At 30.9% G+C, this 24,837-nt stretch overlaps 1 long non-coding RNA gene across 1 annotated transcript in view; it reads left to right on the forward strand.

The window, feature by feature from the left end:
- Positions 1-8,189: 8,189 nt before the first annotated feature.
- LOC122269297 (uncharacterized) overlaps positions 8,190-24,837 on the forward strand; it is a 30,590-nt gene continuing 13,942 nt past the window's right edge. The window contains exons 1-2 of the long non-coding RNA XR_006225110.2: positions 8,190-8,876; positions 16,609-17,229. This is a non-coding gene — a long non-coding RNA (uncharacterized LOC122269297). The remainder of the gene's footprint in view (positions 8,877-16,608; positions 17,230-24,837) is intronic.

Below are 24,837 nucleotides of genomic sequence, written 5' to 3' on the forward strand. Positions count from 1 at the left end.
TTCTCAAGGGTCATTTTTCTCACCTGCTATCAGGCTGCCTCTCCTTGAGAGAGATTGATCTATGTGTCCCATGTCTTAAACCTCTTTTTTTTCAAAGAATAAAAAAAAAAGAAAAACTGAAGGATTTAAAGGTATTTATCATTTGGAGCACTGATAAAGAGCTGTATCTAAAAGTACTGAGAACAAACGACTATGTGTTAAATGCCGATAACTGCGATAATCGATAATAATAATTTGAATTAAATAATAAATGCATATGAAATGAATTTTTTTTCATAGGTAAAAATTGTGATAAAACCTCTAATACTAGATAAAACCTTCAATAGTTTTATACTAATTATTTAAGAAATTGGTTCTGAATTTATTTAGTTAGGAGTTACAATGTTATCAGTTCTGCATTCATTTATAGAAAAATAAACAATGAAACAATAAGTAGTAGTACTTTATATACGTCCCACAAGATTTGCGCAATGGGCCATTGAGGTATCGATATTAAATGTTTCCCAGCGTTAACGCATTTGCTTATTCAAGACTAAACTTGATAGTAATCGCTGATGAATACTTGACGAGACAAAAAAAAAAATCGTATAAGTTTTTGTGAGTTTAATCTTCATCTACCTATGCAGGAACCAAGTTTCGATTCCCCATGCGTAGGTGTCTAATTGGACAGCATTTTCTCTTCATAACCTGGTAGCAAATAGCTGATAATCCGAAAAATCTTAAAAAGTTGGGTAAAAACGCAAACAATAATTTTAAAATATATTGTAGTTGCAGTTTATTTATATCGCACCAGAGCTGTACAATGAACAGACATGTCATCACAAATTTAATCCTCTGCAGAGGCAATGGCTTCCTTGCTTTGTTAGCTCGACAACCAGAGCAAGAAGTTAAGAAATTTATGGTAGAACTATTTAACGAGGGCCGATTACACATTTGGTCGTCACGCACGCACATGGAAACCGTGTCTCACGATTAGTCCACAGTGGGACCGTGAAAGAAACAAACAAGCAATATTGATGAGTCGTTATGGCTCAGGGGATAGAGTGTTTACCTTCTAATGAGGGGAACCAGGTTCGAATGTCTACGATGAATGGTCGATACGAATTCCACATCCAGCTCGCACTGACCACAGTGCTGACGGGAAATATCCTCAGTGGTAGACGGATAATGGGTTAGAGTCCCCTTACCGTTAGACTAACCGTGGAAGGTTCTCGTGGTCTGCCTCGTCATGTAACGCAAATGATGGTTAGTCCCATCAAAGAGTCCTCCACGAATTTATATTTCTCTCAATAGTTCCGTTATCTTCTGGATTCCGTTCAAAATTACAAGACTACAAAGATGAACATCAGTAGTCGTAAACCCAAAATTAGGTCAGCTTTTCAACGACGGTTATAAAAAAAGAAAACAATATTGATTCATAATAGTCCAGATTTTAAATAAGCAATCTTATTTCTCGAAAATATAAACTGATGTAACTGATATTTTTAAAATAAGTTTTTACAGTCTAAGATTTCTTTAAACCTTTTAACAAAATACTGTATAGTATTGGCACAAATTTCTATCATCATCATTGGCATCCTCTGTTCCATATTTTAAATATTATTTGTTTCTCTTCTTCATAGTAGGGGCCTCCCTGGCCGAGCGGTATCGCCGGTCCAAACGCTCTGTTAAGCGTGGAGGTAGCGGGTTCGAATCCCGCCTTAACCCTGGATGTATTCTTTGTGATGTCTTTCTCTGAATTGTTCTATCTGTATTTCCTACTTGACAATGACTTATAAGCCTATATTGAGCACGCAAGTCAGCAAATGCATGTAATTTCAATAAATCATTTCATAGTTTTTGTTGTTGTAGTTCATTTACGTCGCACTAGAGCTGCACAATGGGCTATTAGTGACGGTCTGGGAAACATCCCTGAGGATGATCCGAAGACATGCCATCACAATTTTGATCCTTTGCAGAGGGGATGGCACCCCCGCTTCGGTAGCCCGACGACCTGCACGCGAAGTCGAGCACTTTACGGTAGAACAGTTTAACGAGGACCAATACCGCACACCCTCGGTCCCTGAAAAGACTAATCCAAGTGGTCACCCACCAGCACACTGACCGCAACCAGTGATGCTTGACTTCGGTGATCTGCTGGGAACCGCGTCAGTCCACTGCGGGAGTTTCTTCATAGTTAAACATATTTAAATTCCTCAGAACTGAAATTTTGGAAGTTCAACTAATCAAAAGGAAGAAGGGTTAATTATATACAGTGTTTTTCCTCACTTATCGATCACGGCAATCTTGTGATAATTTATCATCTATTTCACGATTTTCCAGATGGTTTGGTGCTAAGATCACAGAACTTCAAATTTTTATTTTTTTCAAAAATTTTTATAAAATGTTTCTTTAGAGGAAGACTCATCAAAAGATCAACATTAAACAACACCAGCATGTGATTTAAAATAGCTTTTAAATTAATGATTCGATGACATTATCCTTGAGTGCGATGAAAATTACACGTTGAATGCCACGCTAATTTTACATGGCGTGCCCGTCTGGCCAAAATGATTTTCTCAGTATGCATTACATTAATTTCTTCAAACCATTTTAATAACTATAATAATGTAAAAAAATTAAAAGCATTAAAAATTTACTCGAATTATGTATTTCTAATAATCTTGGCTTCGCCGGTGACCTCGGTGGCGCTACGAACAAACTCAGTGCCGGTCACCGGTGACATCCATGGCTTTCAACGTGTTAATTTTCTGATTTTAAATTGTGTTCACCTGATGTCAGAAAATATTGCATTTTTAACAACAAATATAACAGTCAATAATTTGTGGTAAATCTAAAAAATTCTCGAACTTTAAAATGTTCCACTTAATAGTATTCTTTGTGCATTCTTCAACGTGCTTTCATGTTTTCAAGTTTCTTATTTTTAAGCTGGAAAGTAATTGTAATTTAAAGTTGTGCATCCAACGCAGAGGCAGCGGCTCTTCCGATTTTAATCCGAAGAGATAAACAGAAAACCGGAAGTATTTCATAATTCCATGTTTTATTTAAGACAGTATTATACTTAAGTATTTTCATGTTTTTTTTCTTATTTTTCTCTCTATATATATTTATATTTTCTACTTCATTTTTTCATATTTAATCTTAGATTTTAATTAGTAAAGAAAGATATGGATAGCTACTTAAAAATATTTCACAAATTGAGAAATTTTATTTTGAAATGATTTCATGGTTCGTTTTAAAAAATTGCTAATAAAGTCTAACTGTAGACTTTACAAAAAAATGATCTGTAGGAAATACTTATTTATAAGAAAGTACTTATTTATAACAAAAATTCAATTTTTTTTTATTTCTATTAACTTTTAGCAGAATTCAAATAAATCTAAAAAAACTGAGACTGAAAAATCTAAATTTTATTATTGCTGCTCGCAATTGCAGCTAAAGCGTTTCAATTTTATGACATTGTGTTTTCTAGTCATGTCTAGATCCATTCTTTGTTTAATAAAATGAGATAAAGTAATTTCTTTTTATTAGTTAAGTTTTCTTTTATTGCAAATATGAAAAAATGGTTGCATGGAAAAACATTTCTAAGTTCAATTGATATTTCCCATTTTTTTCTTTTTCTCTTAAATACTCAAAAGTTATATGAAAAAACATCCAAATAGAAAACAAAAATATTTCTGATAAAATCCAACATAAGAGAAACATTTGTAGAGTTAAAAGAGATTTATGGTCAGGGATATTAAATTTATTTATAAAATAAATATTTGTCATTGGTTTTTATGACTTTTTACCCATTTAATTTCGTTTCACTTTTTTTAATATAGGAAAATATATATATATTATACAAGTTATGAGAATATTTGAAATGCGTTTGATTGGATGTTTCGATTTTTGACGTCTTATATTGGAAATACGTTTCTTTTTAGGTTTTTGATATCGTTTATTAATAATTTCTTTTCAAAATTCTGATTTAGTTTTTAGTACAAGCTATATTTGCTTTTTATTTTTGTCCTAGATAATTCATAGCGTATTTTTGAAGTTGAAATAACTACTATTTGATAGTTGTAGAAGGCTATATTTGAACTATATTTTTGTTTCAGATAATACATAGTGTATTTAAATTGAAATAAATACTGTTTGAGAGCTACACAAATTTCTTTCCGTATGAAAAGCAAAATAGTTTAAAAGTTCTGGGCTTAACAAAGGATCTTTTATTGAATAAATAGGTTAATTTTTTGTGAGATATTAAACTTTATATGTAATTAAATGCCATTTTTAGGTATAATTTATTGCAAGAAAAAGCGTAACTGAATTTTTCGCAAAGACATAACGAACAAATATTTCAAATTTGATGGGAAATTTCAGCTTTAGGAAAGTAGTGCACAGTGCGCAAAATAAAAATTGTCCACTCTGAACAACTTTTGATCTCATGATCGGGTTTTCACGTTCTAGGACTCCTTCTTAATGATTCGAAAGGCTAACCTCAAATATGCTAATTAATTAGTACAGACGATATTTTAAGTAACGAAATCGGACACAACGTGCTTTCTCTGAATATACATTCCTTTTTTTCGACAGATTCGGATTTCTGATTGCCGAAATATAGAGAGTAGCCGCATTTTTAGATAAAAGAATTTTATAATTCTGTGCGAAAATGAATCAATTCGTTTAAAAAGTTCCCGAGATATGGCGAAACAAGTATAAAATAAATTCAACATTAAGGTCCAAACTTTTTATCGTCCTCCAGATCAAACTATGGAGACCATTTTTCCCAGATTGTGGCTAGAGCCATGACAGCTCAGGGGATAAAGCATTCGCCTTCCAAATAAGTGATCCGGATTCGAATCCCAGCGGTGACTGGTCGATACGAAATCCGCATCCTGCTTGCACCGACCACAGTGCTGACGTTAAGTATTTTCAGTGGTATGCGGATCATGGGTTGGAGTCCCTTTGCCATCTGGCTAACCATGGGAGGTTTTCGTGTTTTTTCTATCCATGTAACGTAAATGCGGGTTAGTTCCTCGAAAAATCCTCCACGAAGGCGAAATTTCTCCCAATACTAGATCCAGGAGTTCCCTTGTCTTCTGGATTAGGTTCAAAATTACAAGGCTACGGAGTTGAACATTAGCTGTCGTAAACCCAAAAATTGAGTGGGCTGTTTAACGAAGGTTATAAAATAAAATAAAAAGAGTACCCCAAAAGCAGTAATTTGTTATGGAAACTTGGAGGACTTTGTGACCCCGACAGATTTAGCGGGCACCCATCAGCAACACAGTGAACGGGGTTTGAACACAAGACCTCTTGATATATCCCCAATGCCCTGCAACCAGGACCCTTCATTCCTTTTCTTAATTTAAATGCAGAATATATTTATTGGCATTATTATAATTATTTTTATTCCTATATTTTTTGACTAGCAATTCTAGGATTAAATTTTTGTATGCAACTTTAAGTTTTGAGAATTTTTATTAATCCCTATATTTGAAATAAAAAATTTTGTTTTTACCAATATGAACTGCTTCGGATTCTTTTGAAAACTTTAAAGGAAAAAAAAAACATACAAATCCGAAACATTATTTTTATGTTTTCCCTTTCGTAACTTCTGTTGCAGGTATATAAAAACGTTTCGGGTTTTAAAATCGCTTCTAGATTTCCACTTTATTCCCAAAGAATTTCCATAGAACCGGTATTATAGGCTGTTTTCAAAATCTTAGCCTAAAGTTTTTTCCGAAGAAGCTTTTTCTGCAAAGGATCAAAACAAAATAAACATATTTCATTTAAATTCTCAAGATCACTTCTTGGATTTAGATAGCGATGTTGTATTGAAAATAGTTCGATAGCTATTTTAAGAGTAGTACTCTTTTTGAATATTTTGTTGTTTTTCTCGAGTGTTAGGTTAAATGAATAGGAAGATGATCACTTAATTTTTTTAAAAGGAAGACTATCTTTTTAAAGTTTATTTGGTTTCCTTGTTTTTTCTCTCATCGCATCGATTCTAAAATGTAAAGAAAGTGCTTTTAAAGCATAGTTCCTGTTGTTTTACGTAAATGCTGCATTTTTTGCTCGGTTCCTATATTACTAATTTGTAAGTAAGTTTGTGTAATTAATTTGTTTGCGTTGTATTTATGACATCTTTAAAGTCTTTAAATAATGGCTTGAAGTTGTTTGAGTTGAAATTACATTGTATCTATTTCTTCAAATCGGATATATTCTCTGTTAATTCCCGATAATAAAGTGAAATATATTTTCTGCAAACACACATATTTAAACACATTAAAACGTAGCTTACACTGTCGAGAGCTTTAGAGAATGTTAAAAAATTCATTGTGAAAAGTTAAACTATGGTATTAATATTTACTCAGTAAGGGAATGGTTCCTTCTGAATGGCTGTTTTTGATATTTCTATAATTATGTATTTTAATAATCAACATAGACGCATGAAATTTTGATATAGTATATTAAGAAATAACCTAGGAAATGTTAAAAAAATATGAGCTTCGAAGCTTACGCGAATATTCAAAAACAGCTTAGGAAATGGCACAAATGATCAAAATGACTCCAACAGCTCTTCTAATGTTAAATTTAATATGTATTTTGAGTTAAATTTAATTGGTAATTTGTATGACAGATCTCACATGAAAAAATTTCTCTTATGATTCTATTAAGATCTATTAGTTAGCATAAATAATTTTGATTAGCAACCATTTTTTAAAAAAATAACAAATAAAGATATATTGCTGCAATCAATTTAGTGATTTAATAACCGTAATTTAATATTATCGCTTATCAAAAAAACTGATAAATTGAATACAATTAGTGGATACATCACACTGCGCATGATGCTGATTACTAAGTTCTGAAAAGTTAAACGGACCTATTTAACGATAATTTATAATAGCATGTTAATATAATTTAGATCAAAAAGTAATAATAGTAAATCAGTTACTGTAAGTTTAGACACCGATTCAAATAAGCAATACTTAAAATGTTGCGTAGTAAGGTAATACTATAAAACTAAGTTTAAATAAAGAAGCAAATCTATTAGTTTTTGACTTTTAATTCAGAAAACAATCAAAATTAAAACGTAATAATATCAGAGTAAAATACGAAAAATAAATACTATGGGTAAATATCTTTAAATTTGGTATGCAAAAATATTCTGGAAGAAAACAATACCTTCACGACTTTCATTAATTTTAGTCCCGCAGTGGACTGATCGTTAAGACATGGTTCCCAGCAGATCGCCGAAGTCAAGCATCACTGGCTGCGGTCAGTGTGCGGGTGGGTGACCACTTGGACCAGTCTGCGTAGAGACCGAGGGTGTGCGGTATTGGTCCTCGTTAAACTGTTCTATCGTAAAGTGCTCGACTTCGCGTGCAGGTCGTTGGGCTACAGAAGCGGAGATGCCACCCCCCCTTCCAGAGGATCAAAATTGTGATGGCATGTCTTCGGATCATCTTCAGGGATGTTTCCCAGACCGTCGCCAATAGCCTATTGTGCAGCTCTAGTGCGACGTAAATGAACTACAACTACTTCAATTATTTTATGCGAATGACAACCAAAAAATATTTAAATCGGGAAAACTGGAGGCTACAAAGTGATTTTCCGGCCAATAAAAATGTACCGACAATAATGGAAAACTGCGCAGTATAATTTTTTATATATGCAAGTGCGTTTATTACAAAGAACAATTTATAAGTTCTTGTCAAGTTGAAGTATTGACAGTACTTCAAGTTGAAGTTAGAGAAGGATGTCACAACGATACATACAGAGTTACGGCCGCATTCGAACTTGCTACCTTCAAGCTGTAAATTGCTTCGCAGAACGGCGAGAACACTCAGCCAGAGTCACCCCTGACCTCTGTGGGTCAATTTTCTTATTGTCAAATATATTGTTGCTCTTGTAGTTCATTTACGTCACACTAGAGCTGCACAAAGGGCTATTGGCGAAGATCTGGGAAGCATTCATGAGGATGATCCGAAGACATGCCATCACAATTTTAATCCTCTGCAGAGGGGATGGCACCCTCGCTTCGGTACCCCGACGACCTGCACGCTAAGTACAACACTTTACGGTAGAACAGTTTAACGAGGACCAATACTGCACACTCTTGGCAGTCAGTGATGCTTGACTTCAGTGATCTGCTGGGAACTGTGTCTTAACGATCAGTTCACTGCGGGACTGTTAAACATATATTCAGGCTTGTGTGTGCCTTTCAAATACGATATATGGGGTCTATCTGGACGTGTGATCTCACCGCTCCGCCAAATAGCAGTAGAAGAGTTAAGCGATGATCGTTAAGCCACTCCTTCAATTCTTTCCCAGGCTGATCAGAACGGTTACAATCACGCTTAGTAATGCTCTACTTTGGTGATCAATAGTGAACCCTGCCTTGGATCTATCGGGAACTGTGGGATCCTTGTCAAGTTGACGAACAGGTAACAAAAGTTAGAGAAATGTATTTCGAGTATACATCTAAGAAGAACGGCAGGATTCGAATTCAGTACCTCCATGTTGTTGAGTATTTGACGGAAAGAGAATGCTTGATAAAGGAGGCCCTAATTTGATTTTTAATTTATTTATTGGAATTACAAACATTGGCAGGCTTGAGTGCTCAATTAGGCTTATAAATTTTTGTCAAATAGAAGGACAGATAGCACAATACAGAGGAGGACAGCACGAAGACACAGCCAGGGTAATAGCAGGATTCGAACCCGCTACCTCCACGCTATGCACTACGTTTGGCGGACGATACCGCTAAGCCAACCCCATCGTCATTTGAGTCAAGGAGATATTGCTGTTTCTATTCTCAACTCGCAAACTGACGTCAGACGCAAAACACGTTGTTCTCCTGGATCGTGAGACAAAATCATGCTGTAAGTGCAAATTGTGTTTTTTTCTTAAAAATTTCTTGTTAGCTTGAAAATTAAGTTTTTATTAAAATTTTTTAAACTTCTTAAATTTTTTAATTATTCCTGCCAGAACTTTAATCAAGTGAGATTTGAAAAATTACTTTAATCTTAATCCTTCTAAATAGCTACAGGTTTAATAAAAAAAACTCGTAAATATTATTGATAAATTTTATAGTAAAATGTAGATACAAAATGAAACTTTTAATTTAAATAAAAATCTTGAAATGCATTCTTAATAGATCTACACTGCAATTCAGTAAACATATTTAATATATTTCTTTAAGCATGTAATTTTTAAACCAATAAAATTGAAGTTATTAAATTACAAGATTATAAATGTTAATTTGACCGTAGAGATGAATAAATTCTTTAACTCAAATTAAAGAATGTCAGTAAAATTTTTTGTGCATTCAAGTCGGTGATTTGTTTTTCAAAAGAAGGATATAAAATTTGTTTTATCCTTGTCAGACTTGAAAAAGTGCTGAAGAATTCCTTTGAAATAAATTCTTGAAAAGTTTCAGATATATTTAGATATTCTATTTCTGCTGCATTTATATTCGTGATATGTTTTTGCTATTTATGTAAAAGTTTTAGAAAAGCTCATTGGTTAATAAAAAAAAATATTGGATCGAGAAATGCAGTTTAGAGCAGAAAAGTTTTTCATATAAGTTTTAATATGATTTATTTTCCTTCATAAATGTCTTGAATTTTCTCCAAACAATTTCTATGTTTAATACAATTTAAATTATTTCAAAATTGAGTTTCTAAGATGATTCTGAGAAAAATTTTAACTAATATTATTTGAAAGCTATTTCTATACTACATTTTAATGTAAAAATGAAGCAAATTATTCTTATAAATTACATACTAATCGTTTGTCGAATTGTTGAATCCTCTTTATAGTAGATAAATATGTTATTTTGTACCTGTCGTTAATAGTCGACCAAATTTTTTTGAGTATACTGTGACTTATGTTCAACTCCGTAGCTTGGAAATTTTGAACCCATTCCAGAAGACAAGGGAACTTTTGAAAAAAACATCGAGATAAACTAGTCATCGCGGAAGACTTTTTGAGGGATATAACCCGCATTTGTTTTGCATGGAGAGGAAAACTAAGAAAGCCTATCACATTTAGCCTGACTGCAAGGGTTTTCTAACCCATGATCCGTCTACCACTAAGACTGAGAATATTTTACGTCATCACCGTGGTTGGTGCGAGCCGGGTGCAAAATTCGTACCTACCAGTCATCACAGGGATTCGAACCCAGTTAACCTCTTGGGAAAGCGAACGCTCTAATAATTGGAAGGCGTCAGCACTGTGGTAGGTGTGAGCCGGTTTCGTATCAACCAATTATCACTGGGATGGATCAAGTATTGGGAGAAATTTGCATTCGTGGAGGACTATTTTTCATGGAACTAACTCGCATTTGCGTTACATGGGGTGGGAATCCATGAAAACAAACCAATATTGACCAAACTCCAAGAGAACTCTAACCCATGATCTGTCTACATAAAAGGATATTTTATGTTAGAGCTGTAGGTAGAGCTAACCAGGAAATTCATTTCAGTCATTGCTGGGATTCAAACCCGGATCCCCTCATTGTGAGGCGAGCGCTGTATCTTCTGAGCCATCTCGATTCAGTAGATGAGCTCTATCAAAAATAAGGGAAAAAATAAAGGTTCAGGCACATTATGCCAATTACACTGTTTAAAAAAATTTAAATAATTTAATTTTTGAGTACTCCTATAAAATGAATGACCTGAATATATCGAATTATCTTCATTTTAAAAATAATTTATTTAATATTTTCCCTTCAATATAGTTTTTGATTACATCATTCTGAAAAATATTGAATTCTTCAAATTTTTTTAAGTAAAGTGAATTATTATTATTATTTCATTTTGGTTTTAGATACGATTCTCAGCTATGAAACTTACGAAACATTATCATCACACATGTTTTAATATTTTTAACAGATAATGTTTCAAGGTTTTAAAACCAAGAAATATCATAATCGCGAAGACTTCAGCTTGCAAGCTCATAAAGCATCAATTTGAATCAATCTTCATAATAATGGAATTTGCTTCATTGTTTCCTTGAAATTGGATTTTTGAAAACAATGTCTGTCAGAGAAAAGTTGGATTCATCCAATTTTTCATAAAAAATTAACCACTTCCATCGCTTTGTTTTGCTTTTGTTTTGCAGGTAGAAAATATCCAAATGTTTAAAAGTTTTGTAATACACAATACAAAACACAAGTTCAGAATCAATGCAAAAAAAAAAAAAAAAAAAAAAAAAAATTTTTACTCATGTTTAAGGGTCTTTCATCAATTTCAATATTTTGTTCCGTTTTTTTCTTATTTGGAACGGTTGAATCTTTAGAAAAAATGCGAGCATCTCCTTCAGTCCTATTCTTGCAAGTTAAGGAGTCTTTCATTAATTTTAATAATTTGTTCTATTTTTATCCTTTCTTTCTTCTTGGGAACTGATTGAGCCTTGTGAAAAAATACGAGCATCTTCAGTCCTATTTTTGCAAGTTCAAGAGTCTTTCATTAATTTTAATGTCTTGTTCTTTTTATGTGTTTTTTTTCATTGGAACTAGTTGAGTCCTGAAAAAAAATGCGAGCATCTTCATGACTGCGTGAGTCAGCATCGCATACTAATCGTTTTGACACTATGACAGTAATGAAGTGATAGACAAACTAATCCAAATTTTTTTATGAATCAAGGGGCAACATTCTTTAACAAAACATTTATATGTAAACTAAGGTATGAAAATTCCATACTATTGTTTGCGAACTCTAAAGTGTTTATTGCTTACTTTATTCTCTACAAGAAACCAGAAAATATTTGTGAAGAGTGGCCATTACAGAACACCCAGCATCAACGAAAGTGTTAAAATGCTCTACACTGTTTAACATTTCTCAACTTGCCCCCACCAAATAAAATAATATTGCTAACCATCCGATTTTAACTTCCGATTTATATAAGTCACATTAATACAATATTTAGTTCAACTTAAATCTTGATTTAACGAAAAATCATTTGAAAGATGATAAATATTTTCCTTTATATTGGATGCCGACGTATTCGTTATATACACATCTTAGTAATATTTTTAGAGTCGGCATAAGATGTTTTATCTATTTCGGATTATAGTGGTAGGACCTCAGGGAAACGGTAATAGCAAAATAGAATTCGGATATTTTTTATTAAGTGACCTAGTTGCCCCAAGTAATGTTAGAATAACCTCTAACGTCAAGATAGCTCAATAATTGCTCTCCAGAGTAAGTCTTATCCTTTTTGCTTTGAGTAGTCATAACTAGTAAACTTTGGTGTTCTTTCTAATAACTTATAAACTTTGCTTATTATCCCAAAAGTAATAAAAACTTGTTCCTTCAATATTACTCAAATGTTTTAAAGAATTTGTTTCTGTCAAAGTTAATTATTATTTTCATGATTTATTTCTGACTCTAACAACTCTATGATTTTTAAAGATTCTACGATAGCTAGTAATTAAAACCAGAGTTCAATAAAAAAATTAACTAAGCTGAAAGCGAGTGAAGGTACATTTAGTTTTTTGATATTATTAATTTATATGAACACAAATTTGGTTTACAGAGACTACACGTTGCAGTAAAGAATAAATCAAAAGTAATCTGTGCTTTCAACAATAATAAAATGTTCTAGAAAATTATTTCTGACAGAGTTATTTATTTTCAAGATTTATTTTTGAATCTAGCAGTCGTATGATTTTTGAAGATTCCGCGATAGTTGGCAATGAAAACCAAAGTTTAATATGAAATTAATTGAAAGCGAATGAATACATTATATTTCACTGTATATGTATTAATTAGCATGAGCATAAATTTAAATAACAGGAGCTAACAGTTGTAATAGAGAATAAATCAAAAATAATAAAACAAGCACTTTCAATATTACTCAAATGTTTTAACGAAATTATTCCCGTTAAATTTATTTCTTTTTTTACGATTTATTTTTGAATCGAACAATGGTATGATTTTTAAAGATTCTATGAAAGCTGCAATTAAAACCAAAGTTTAATGAAAATCGCTAAACTGAAAGCGAATGAATGTATTACATTTCACTGTATGATATGTATTAATATGTACGAAGACAAATTCGAATTACAGGGACTATACGTTGTAGCTAAGAATAAAGTAAAAGTAAATTAATAAAATATTAGTCAAAAATCAAACCCAAAATCTTTTCAAAGGTAGCAAAATATTACTCAAATGTCTTAAACTATTTTTGACAAAATTAATTATTATTTGTATGATTCATTTTTGAAACCGATAATTGTATGATTTTTAAAGATTTTATAAAAATTTTGGCAATTAAAAAAAGTTTAATAAAAAATAAAAGCAAATAATTTAATTATATTTCGTTGTTTGATACTCAGTTATTTGTATTAGCTCCAATTTGGCACACACAAGTTATGGAAGATTTAAAATTCTAAAGCATCAGCATGAATTTCGTTTTTCGATCTAGAAAACGTTAGTTTTTTGTAAATAACGCTATTTTTAAGAAATCTTTTATAAAATAAAGGATTTCTTAAACGATTTACAGAGTAAATTCAATGGACTCTCTGAAATTTTTCACTAGAAGACTGTTTGACGCTTTTTTGATAGCTGACATTAAAAACTTCACTTCATCAATTATAGAGACTGACTAAGCATAATTAAAATTGTTTAAGCCATTTTCTCCTGAATATTTAAAGTAATCTTTAAATATACTGATGATTTATATTTTTAAATTATTTAGCTTTGCTGAAACTGCGCAAGAAAAGTCATTACGTTAAAAATATGTTCCATTAAGTAATACAATGTGGAAAGCTGCAACATTATTCCAAGCAGGTTCTGTGCCAAAATTCCTTCTTATTTTTAAAATTAAATATCGAAGGATATACGAGTATGTATTTGATATTCAGGAATATTTGATAACTGATTATTCTAAAAAGCTATTCTCAGTTAAAACGTTCTATTTATACTTGGAGAATATCTTTCAAATATCTAATATAATCTGATGATTTTATCTCAAATAGAATGAATTATTCAAGAGAAAATGATACACCATTTCCGTGTAATAAATTGAAAGTGGATAATGTTATACGTTAAAATTTATGTAATGGGACTCGTTAGATATACATAGACGCTTTTTTTTTATTGTTTTAGAAATTTTGAATAAAAAGACTGAACGTGTATGAAACATGTCTCTATGTATTTAAACCCATTTAAAAATGTAAGTTTTATTTACTTTATATTATATAAGATAAAAATTAATTTAGAGTGATACCCATAACGTTAAAAGTATCGGTGACGTCATGATAAATAAGAACGGACAAGTAAATTAAGAAGTTTTACTCTGATGCTAGAGCGTGAAAAATGGAGATTCATTTAACTAAATGATAATATTTTCTACCCAACTGAGTATAGTGCCTCGTTGTTGTAAAAAACATAAATACTCGTTGACGAGAAGAAATCGCAGAATAATTTTGTATATTTCTATTATTGGTTTTACTTAATATAAACTTACGCAATCTTATCTTGATTCAATATTAAATTATTAAAATTATTCGTATTATTAATTAAATTATTCTTAAAATTAATCCCATTAATCTTTTATTAAAATTAAATAAACAGTTCTGAACTTCTATACTATAAATGAAATGAGAGCATTGATAGAAAATACACAGAAATAGCAAACATACAATAAATTATGGATTATAGAGAATCTACTTTTCAAATTCATGTTGTGAATTTGAATGGTAGACCTTTCATCTTTTCTATTTAAAATTGCAGAGGGCATTAGTGTGACTAGGGCGAAAAGAAGCTAGAATGAGCATTGTGATAACGTCACAATTTACCCCCCCCCCTCTTCTATAAATATTTGATAAGTTATTGGGTATTTTTAATACTAAAATAAATTACGATTCAAGTATTTCAACTTCTTCGTATTTTTGTTGAATATAAAATTTTTGTTATACACCGCATTTCTTTTTAAGCTAATAGATAAATACGAATAACTGTTATTTTTATCAGTTATATGTCACTTCTGAAATTTCTTATAAATATTATTCAAATGATTTTTGATAAAATTATCAAGATAAATTTATCTACTCTCTGCTTATAGAAAAAGATATTATGCGTCAAAAATTAATAAAAAAAGGTGATAAAAGTAAATAATTATAAGATGGAAACACTTAATTGTTTACTATTCGAATCAACAGATTCAACATTACGTTTTCCTTTAAAATTGCTTTAACCAAAACGGGGGAAAAACCGTGACATCATGCTTGAGCGTTTTGATACTCGTTCATGCTTGACAAAATTGTAGAATCTGGAATTTCATAATATTGCGCCCATGAACTCGTGTGTAGCAAACATTGGAAACAAAATACTATCACAGACGGAAACTGTATATAAAGTTTTAAGATAGTAAACTACAACAACTTTATAGTTCGTTCACCAGAAGTTGAGTCTTGGCTCCACCTCCTGGGACGCAGAGTTCATTTCAGTGCGGGAGTTAGAAGAGAAACATCTCCGTTGTTGAAATTGAGACAACCCTTAATTTGCGCCAAACACAAAAAGTGAATTCTTTTTCAGTCATTTACTTTGCTTTATCATCTGTTATTATACCTTTTGTTACACTTGCCAATTAAATATAGTTTAAATTTAAAAACTGCTGTTCTCCCAGCGAAATGTCTCATAAAGGACAAACTATTCACTCAAAAGAAAGAAATATCATAAAAAATGGTGCAAAATATCATCAAATTTATGAAATATTTATTGTTAAAAAAATGCATATAAAGTTTGCGAAATAAATATTTTTGCCAAACGATCGCCAAATAGCAACATTGTTCAGGATTGCTCACAACCTTCTCCCAAAAATAGCGAAATGGTATCGTCGTATACCACGTGATGAAGGCGGAGCCAAGTGCCAACTCCTGGTGAACGAGCTATAATTATGATTGGCGCCCAAAGGTCACATTTTCAACCTTCGTCGCCTTGGTAACTATGTGACAGGCAGCAACACTACTCTTCTTATTCACACGGCAGTTAAGGAGCATCTATAGCAGTGGTAACCAATTGGTGGCCCCCGTGCCCACATCCGGCTCGCGAAGCCTTCTTTTGTGGCCCGTAAACTCAAATATATTAGTTGTCCTTTTTTTGCGGACAATTTTCGTAAAAAATCTATGTGGGTTTAAAATACTTTTCCTTCGTTAAAAAAAAAAAAAAAAAACTAATTTCTTCGTTTCTGTGAAATTTAACATACCAATGGTGCATCTACTTCTTATTTTAATTTGTAATTCAATATTTTTGTTTTGTACAACTTGATAAAAGTCTGAGAGTAATATTTAATGTTCCTTTAATCATAAAAGAGTCCTGTATAAAATTAAGATAAAGTTGCTGCCCGCCATTTGACTGGTGTTTTTAATTGCTGCCCCCGGCCTCATGTTAGTTGGAAACCACTGATCTATAACTCATAACTGCATATTATTACGATATTTTTATAATAATAACGTACCGGCGTAGGGGTAAGGCGAGTTTTGTGAATACTATGGTAACCGAAAAGGGAAGTCGCGTAACCTTGAAATGCATATTCCATTTACAAAGAATATAGGACATGATTGTCAAATATTTATATTCCAACTGTCATATTTTTGTTTTTTAGGGCAATGCTACTAAATGATGCATCGGAAAAACGAGCTAATTTTGTCCACTTCTTATCAAGTAAAAAAATCTCGAGAGCTATGCAGACTAAGAGCGTGGAAGATTCAAAAAGTTCTCAAGGCGAAAGTGCATGATGAAAGTACAAAAAATTAAAATGAATGAGACAATTGGGCTTTCAGGCGTGAGACCAATGCAGTTGGGAAATTTATTTCCTTTCTTTCCTTTTTTTAAAAAAATAATTGAAAGCATTACCTTGCAAATATTTTAAACATTTGTAATCTGAGAAACATAGAGAAATGGAATGAGATTTGTTTCTTAAAAAACTTGATGAAAAGTCCGCCAGTTATCTAATCAGCATTGTTTCTTAAAACTCCACCTTCAAGTGAACGATTTGGAGAATTCCGTTTGAAGAAGATATTTTAAGATATTTTCAAACAAAGGGACACTAGCATTTGTGACTCTATTTGAGAAACATAGAGAAATGGAATGTGATTATTTTTCCTAAAAAAACTGGAGGAAAACTCCACTAGTTGTCTGACCAACGTTGTTTTTGAACTCTACCTCCAAAGAAACAATCAGGCGAATTCCGCTTGAAGATGTTTCAAAGCTGCACGCCATATGGGTATGTTTCTCGTTATTTTTTTATCAACCATCAGATAAAATTTTAAATCAAGAATTCAACATTTTAACGGTTACCTATTATAAATATAACTTATAAAAATTATAAATAGGGATGAAGGAATTCTTTCATTTGTTTCAGCGTTTGCTTTTGCTCTATCATAGGATGAGTCGAGTTTAAAGGCAGTTTGCAAGCGAATGCATCTGTTAGGCAAAGGTACTACGATTAGTAACTTCGCCCATCAGTTTTTTTAATGCAAGATACAATGAAAACGAAGCCAAAACATCACAACTCAACAAGTCTTTCCGACAAACCTAGAAATTAATTTTCTTTCCTTCACTAATCGACGTGAATAATTTTCAAATCAAGCAAAGTGACCTAAATTAACTGTACCATAAATTCTGGTCTAAATTAATCTGAATCAAACCTGAAATAGTTCAAAAGTAAACAATTTAAAAATTGAAAAATAAATTTACAAAAACTCAAATAGTTTTACAAATGAATTTATTTTAGATAAATTCCTTAAATTTCTTGATTCAGTTAAAATTGACTTATAAAGGTGTTTGGGTACCTCAAATGGAAATATTGATCTTTAACAGTACAATTAATTATACTAATAATTGAAAAATGATGTTAGCAGAATTTATAAATAAATAAAACAAAATATTTAATAGATACTTCATGATTTGGGTGTCCTTATATTAACTTCTCCAGCAAGCCTTATAATTTTTGGAACTTTACACTTATTTTTATTCCTAATAACATCTTTTTCCAGTAATAATTCTCAGGAATAAATTTTAGCATCTTACAAAGCCGATGAGGGCAGGCGGCGATAACTAAATGCCATTTTGTGTCCATTAGGTGTACCATGTATGACGAAAAATATGCGTTAGCTATTTATTCGAATACTGCAATATACGAACATCATTTGCCATATATATGGGTGCATTAATCACTGAGAAAACTCGTTCTGAATGTCATACCTTTATACCTTCAGACATTAAATGTAAGAAATGAAAAGCTAAGAGGTACAAAAATAATTCTTATAAATGTAACTGTTTGAAAAAAAGGGAAGTGAAACTATTCCCAAGAAAGACTGAACAAATAATGATACTTCAGTTGTAGGAATTTATGTGCTCTGGCTGAATGCCGTATCGTTATTTCAAAAGGAATAAAATTCGAAGATTGTCATCTTTCTTTCTTTGGCTATAGAATATGTCATACAGCTCCGAAGCATTAATATAGTTGAAATATGTCCCTTACAGAGTTATATACCAGCATAAGAAGCTATTTCTTATATTTGATTTTGTGAGACATACGTAATGGAATAAAATAATTTAAATAATAGTTTATGACGTAGCAATATATTGCTATTATCTGATTTTATTAGCGTAACATAATAAAATTAGTTATATGTATTCAATATAAAATTACTTTTAACGACAGAAAGGAGAAGCACTAACAAATATGGTCTGCAACAAATTTAAAAAAAGTTCTCAAAGTTCTATATGTAAAGCTATATTATTTGCGTAATCTGTAATATGCAAGTAAAATTTTATTTTTATTTATTTATTAATTTTTATTCAATCGATGGTTATGCATATGCGTTCAAATATATAAAATCCCCAATGAAAATTTCTTGTGTAATTTGTGATATATTTTTTTACATTGTGTTTAACAAAAAGTGTAGAATTGGAAAGTATTGAATACAGTATGCAATTTTTTTAAAATTAAGATTGCATGTAATCATGATTACTTGAATCAAAATTAAAATTGTAATCAAGATTTAATTCAATCATTATTATATAAAATTGCAGATTCTTATTATTTGTAGCCTTAGTTCAATTTTAGTTGCAAGGCCTTCTTTAAATACTCGTTGAGTTAACGACCTTTTAAGTTTAACGATTTTCATGTTTTTTATTTCTTTTCTGATTTGTGGTGACTTCTGTTTGGTTACATAAATATGCTAGATGAGTGCTAATCTTTTTACAAAAATGAAATAGGTGAATATAGGTGAAAATAGGTGAAAATAAAATGAATAGGCTAATTCAACTTTTTCTTACTCAATAAGTGAAGTTGGTACGCAGTACAAAGTTTACACACGGATACAATTGCAATAGTAAATTACGATTACTTAAGGCTTTTGATATTTTAATCTTTATTTATGATTATTTGCAATATGATTAAAATTAATCGATTAAATTTTTTATGACCTGGTTTTGCTTCATCCTGTATTTACGAAACGAATATTTTATACGTTATAAGCTGAACACTCGTACGGGAGGAAAAATTGTAAATAAATAAATCTATATTGATTAACATAATACAAATATACAGAAATTTGTAAAGCACCATAAAATGAGCTAATTAAAAAAATAATTTAATTTTTTTTTGTTGTTTTTTTTGTTTCTTACTGATTTTACTTTAAAAGTTTTAGAAAATAAGTTGAACTCGGCATGATAAAAATAAATATGCCTCAGTAATATTTGTCCTAAAAAATAAAGCTATAGATCGTGGCCTACACAAGATAGTCAAGATTTATCACAATAAATATTTTGATGAATTTGTACTGTAGTACATATTTTTTGTCCTCATTAATATTGATTTTTCGTTATTTTTATAAAAACAAGTGGCAAAAGTGTAACCAAGAATAAACAAAATAAACATGTGTTCTGAAAGTTTTTTGTAATTTCTGATTTGGTGACGCTACTCCTCGTTGATTTTGCTTGGGCTCATCAGACATTATCGTTCAAAGACAATTGTACTATTGTGTTTAAACTGTGCAGAAAGTTCCCCATGAAATTCGTTTTTATTTAAATAGACTTGTATGCTAGCATACGTTCCTGATTTTATCTTTAAAATAATTTAAAAAGCTAAATCGTTGCAATTTTTTTCATAAAAGCAACAAATGCTAAATCTGTAAGAAAAAATCATTTTTCAAACATCACTGACTAGTGAACTAGTTAAAACTTGTGAACAATTTTTAGTATTCGAGGCTAAATTTGCCCTTCGCTTATATATTTCTTCAAATTCACGATACTATTACAAATAAATAAGAAGTTATAAAAAAGGCACGCGGATAAACGAATGCGCAGGAGCCGTGGTTGTTTAGGGAATAGAGCATTTGCTTTGAAATGAGGTAACAGGTTCGAATTCCAGCGATGGCTGGTTGATTAGAATTCTGCTCCCGGCTTGCAGCGACCCCAATGCTGACGTAAAAATATCCTTAGTTGTAGACGGATCATGGGTTAGAATCACCTGGTCGTCGAGCTAACCGTGAAAGTTTTTTGCTGTTTTCCTCTCCAAGTAACGGGTAGCTCCACCAAAAAGTCCTCCGTTAAGGCTAGTTAGTCCCAATGCTTGGACTAGGAGATTATTAAAATTTTAATAATCTCCTATTTCACATATATAATTTTCTTTTCTTTCTCTTTCTCTTATTTCTTCTTAAATTCCACACTTTCAGTTAAAATTTTTCTTTTCCTTTTAAATATCATGTTAAGTAGAATATTTTCAAACTTAATACCGATGACTGGACCCGTTCCTAGGCTGGAGTGGAGCTGGACGTGGCCAAGTCCTAGGCTATATGGTTAAGGGGTTTTCATAACCTAGGTACATGGTCAGGGCTTGGAGGAAAGAAAAAAAAAGTCCCAATGCTTGATCCAATGACTTCCAAGAGCTTTGGGTTCGGTTCGAAATTACAATACCACGGAATTGGACATTGATACCAGTAAACTTACAATAGGGAAGGCTGTTCCATGCCGGCTATAAAATAAAATAAAAAATAAGAAAATGAATGCGTGGGTAAAATTTTCACGCAATTTCTTATTTTTTTTTATTATAGTTAGGAGATTAGGAAACAATTACAGTTTGAATAGACTATGCAACGTACAAAAATGCAGACATTTTATTGATATCTAGTAAACATTGCTTAGTTAAGAAAATTCCCAAATTATTATACTGCGGCTGAGAGAAAACTACAGGTAGATGATTAACGCAACTTCTCGAGAAGAATGGATTATACAGAAAGCATTTGGGCCACCGAATAATTCCTTTCATTCTTCCATTTATAACTTTCACAATAACAATGCTGATTCTCTTCGTCGGAAAGAATTTAGAGTTGAAAGTAAAGAAAAGCAATTTATATCCCAAGCAGTTGGTTGGATTCTTGATTTATAATGGTTTACGAGAAAACAAGTTTTGGCTTAGAGTGTTTTCAGAATCTTTAATGTAGACAGCAGTTTACGATTGCGACAAATATGTCGTAAAAGCTTGCAAGCAAGTGTTCCTTCGAAATTATTTTACCTACGTGACTTAAGTAGAGTTAAAACTTTTCGTAAAATAAAGTATTGGGTTTTATATCTAACAAGGTAGTAAAATTTAGTTCATTATTAAATAGAAAAATCGTTAATTTTTGATAAAATATTCGAGAGTTGTAAGATAAAATGTTATTGGAAGCCTTAAGTTTTATGGATAAATAGAAAACTTTTAGGAGCATCATTAATTCTTATTATATTGGGAACAATACATATTGTACAAGGAATTTCTTTCATATAATAAAGGTTTCTTCACTTTATCAAAAGCTGAACAAGCAATTAAAGTAACAAAGAAATGCTTTTTTATAAAGGTTAATACGTTAAATAGGTTTTTTTAAATAGGTAAAAAAAAAATTAGTGCTGTGTACAACACCATGTTGTAGCTTAGACAACTATAGGTTCAACTTTAAACTATTGGATGTTTTTCATTAGATAACACTTATGCTGAGTTCTTTTTCCATTTAGCACGTTTACTGTGAAATCTCCTTCAGGCCACGAGTACCGCTGTACGAAACGTATTCTGCTAAGTACTCCCACCGATATTTTAATAATGCGAGCCTCTGGTGGTCACACGAATAATATCTCGCTCCGTTTGCTTAAGCGGTATCATGTCTGTTTGTTTGTGCCCGTTGTTTCGCACCTGTTTCTCATTTCACCACTTTGAATCTTTGCTGTGTATAGAGGAGTATAACTTAAAATATTTACCCTAATTCCTTGAAATTTCGAAAAGAAAGAGGGACAACTTATTTCTTAGTGAGTCAACTAGCAGTAAACAAGAAAGCTTTTATGAGGCTCACAATTTTCTTAATAAATCATTTTTGTATTACTTTTACAACACTTAAATAGTTTTGCTACTTCCTGTAAAATATTATTTCAAATATATACGAATATCCTTCGATAGTAGTCAAATAAGTGTCACCCCAATACGGGTGACAAGGCCCGATCAAAAACTTGGCTGTCACCAGAATATGGGTCACGCGGACCGATCAGAAACTATGCTGTCACCCGTATATGGATGAAACGGCAGTCAACGTGTTAAAGTTGTTAATAGATTGAATTTAAATCTTCATGCTATTGAAATTTATTTTTTAAGTAGCCTGAATAAGTTAAAATAAATCAAATTATTCATCAGTGCAATACCCAACATTGTATCTTATTGGAATATTTTGAGAATTTATAACTTTACTAAGAAGATAAAAATTTTGCATATTGTGAAACGGCAAAGTTGCCAGAGAAGTGTATTATGGCTAACTTGGCCTGGTGTACATAATTTATACTAGTCCAACATACAATTCTGAGACTGATCTGAGATTTAACTATCATGCTTTTTTTCTTTTGATTTCGTAAGGCTTAGCAAAAGAAATAATTTTTCTTGAAAAACTAATGTTCTATCACAAAATGACATTTTGTTACTTTGCCGTCTTAGTTCTGTTTTGGAAAGCAATTATTTCAGTGTTTCATTTTATAATCAAATTGATTAAAAAAATTATTCAGCTTCAAAAAAAATTTAAAAGAATGTTCCCTAGCACATGCATGGAAAATCAGAAATGATCACCAACACAGTAGTTCATGCCTTCAGAAGCAGGTATCAACTAAATATACTAAATACAAAATTCTCCTCCAGAATGGTGGAATTTTGAATTTATTCCTCTTAATGATTGAATAACTTTTTCTCTAATAATTGATTAACTGTTGTTCAAATAATCAGATTAATTGAAAGGCTGAATTCAAAAATTAAAAATTATTTAATAATAACTATTAATTTTTAATAATCGACACAAAAATAGTCTCTCTTTGACTATGCCTTTTTTTGACAGATGTAGATTCTTGAATATCAAAATATGCAGGATTAGCCACATGCGGTATCAATAGTTTAGGCAAGAGAGCGATCGAAAATTACAGTCTTTTAAAATTAATTGCACAGTTTTATAATTACCCATATCTTAGGAAGTTTTTCAGCAAAATCGTTTCCAATAAAAAGTATTTTGCTCACAATTATATTAGAATCTATCTAAAGACAATGCTGCTGTAAATAATTTCAATATTTAATCATGATATTTTATCATTTTTTTAAATAATATTTGAAAAGTGATTGAGTTGTAAGGTAATACCAATTTTCCATTTACTTTAAGCCATGCGCTTAATTTTGAGCGAAATTGATCGAAAAGTCGTTGAGAAGTGAAACTATGAGAATGAAAAATATGGCGCTTTTTAAATTTTAAAACTCAGGAACTATTCGTTCGATTTTGATGAAGATTATTTAATTTTCTTTTTATTCAAGTTAGGAAAATTTAAACTGCTACTTCTCGTGTTTTCTCTCTTTTTTTTTTTAGGTTTGTTTTTGAATGAGTCTTTAAAATGCTTAAACGACAAAAGTGTTTCAGAATAAATAAAAAAAGGATCTATCCAAAGTAAAACAATTTAATTTTTTTTTACTAATTCTAATATTTTAGAAAAGCTTAGATAAATTTCATAATAATTGTAAGCATATTTAAAAAGATACTCCCTCGTTTTTACTTTGTTTACAGTTTTTAAATTAATTTTATATAAAGCATTTTGATTGTAATATTTCCCGTTGAACATGTTTAAATATTCAACCACATTGAACTTAAAAATTATTTTGACATTCAATTGAAGATGGCAAAAACTTTTATCAGTTTTTTATTTCGTAACTTTACATTTTTTTTTTCAAATACAGGAAGAATTTTTTTTTAACGTTAATGAAATTTCTTTTTTTTTTAAATAAAATTTTTTTAAAATAAATAAAATTAAGTTTAGAAGAATGGAAATACTTTTCTTTCGGAAACTAAATCGAAATAGTAATTTTAAATTATGTGTATTTAAACTGCGTGGGTCATGTAGAATGTACTACTTCTAATTCCAACTAAGATTCCAACTTTAAATCTTTTCAGAAAAAGTTCTTTAAAACAAAACCTTCATTCAAAAGGATTTTTTTCAGTTAAAAAATAAATGCCAACCTTTTTATTCTAAATATTTTACGTTTATTTATCTACTCCGTGATTAGAATTTTTATAGTTGAAAACTTTTTTAGTGATTTCTTTTGCTTATTTGTAACTTTTAATTGTGTTTTGCAGCCTGCTTGGTGATTTTAGGGCTATTTAAAAGTCAAACTTTTTGTTTTGTTTTACTTACCCTCCTTTAACTTATGTGATTAAAATACTTTCTGCCTCAATATGCATTTGTTTTTAATTCAAGAAAATTTCAGTTAAAGAATTTAAAACTAGTCCTATTTAGATAAATTTATTTAAAAAACATTTATCAATAATAATGATTTAAT

This window comes from Parasteatoda tepidariorum, chromosome 2, assembly GCF_982258835.1.
Source record: "Parasteatoda tepidariorum strain Cologne lab strain chromosome 2, Ptep-v5.0, whole genome shotgun sequence".
Taxonomy (NCBI): domain Eukaryota; kingdom Metazoa; phylum Arthropoda; class Arachnida; order Araneae; family Theridiidae; genus Parasteatoda; species Parasteatoda tepidariorum.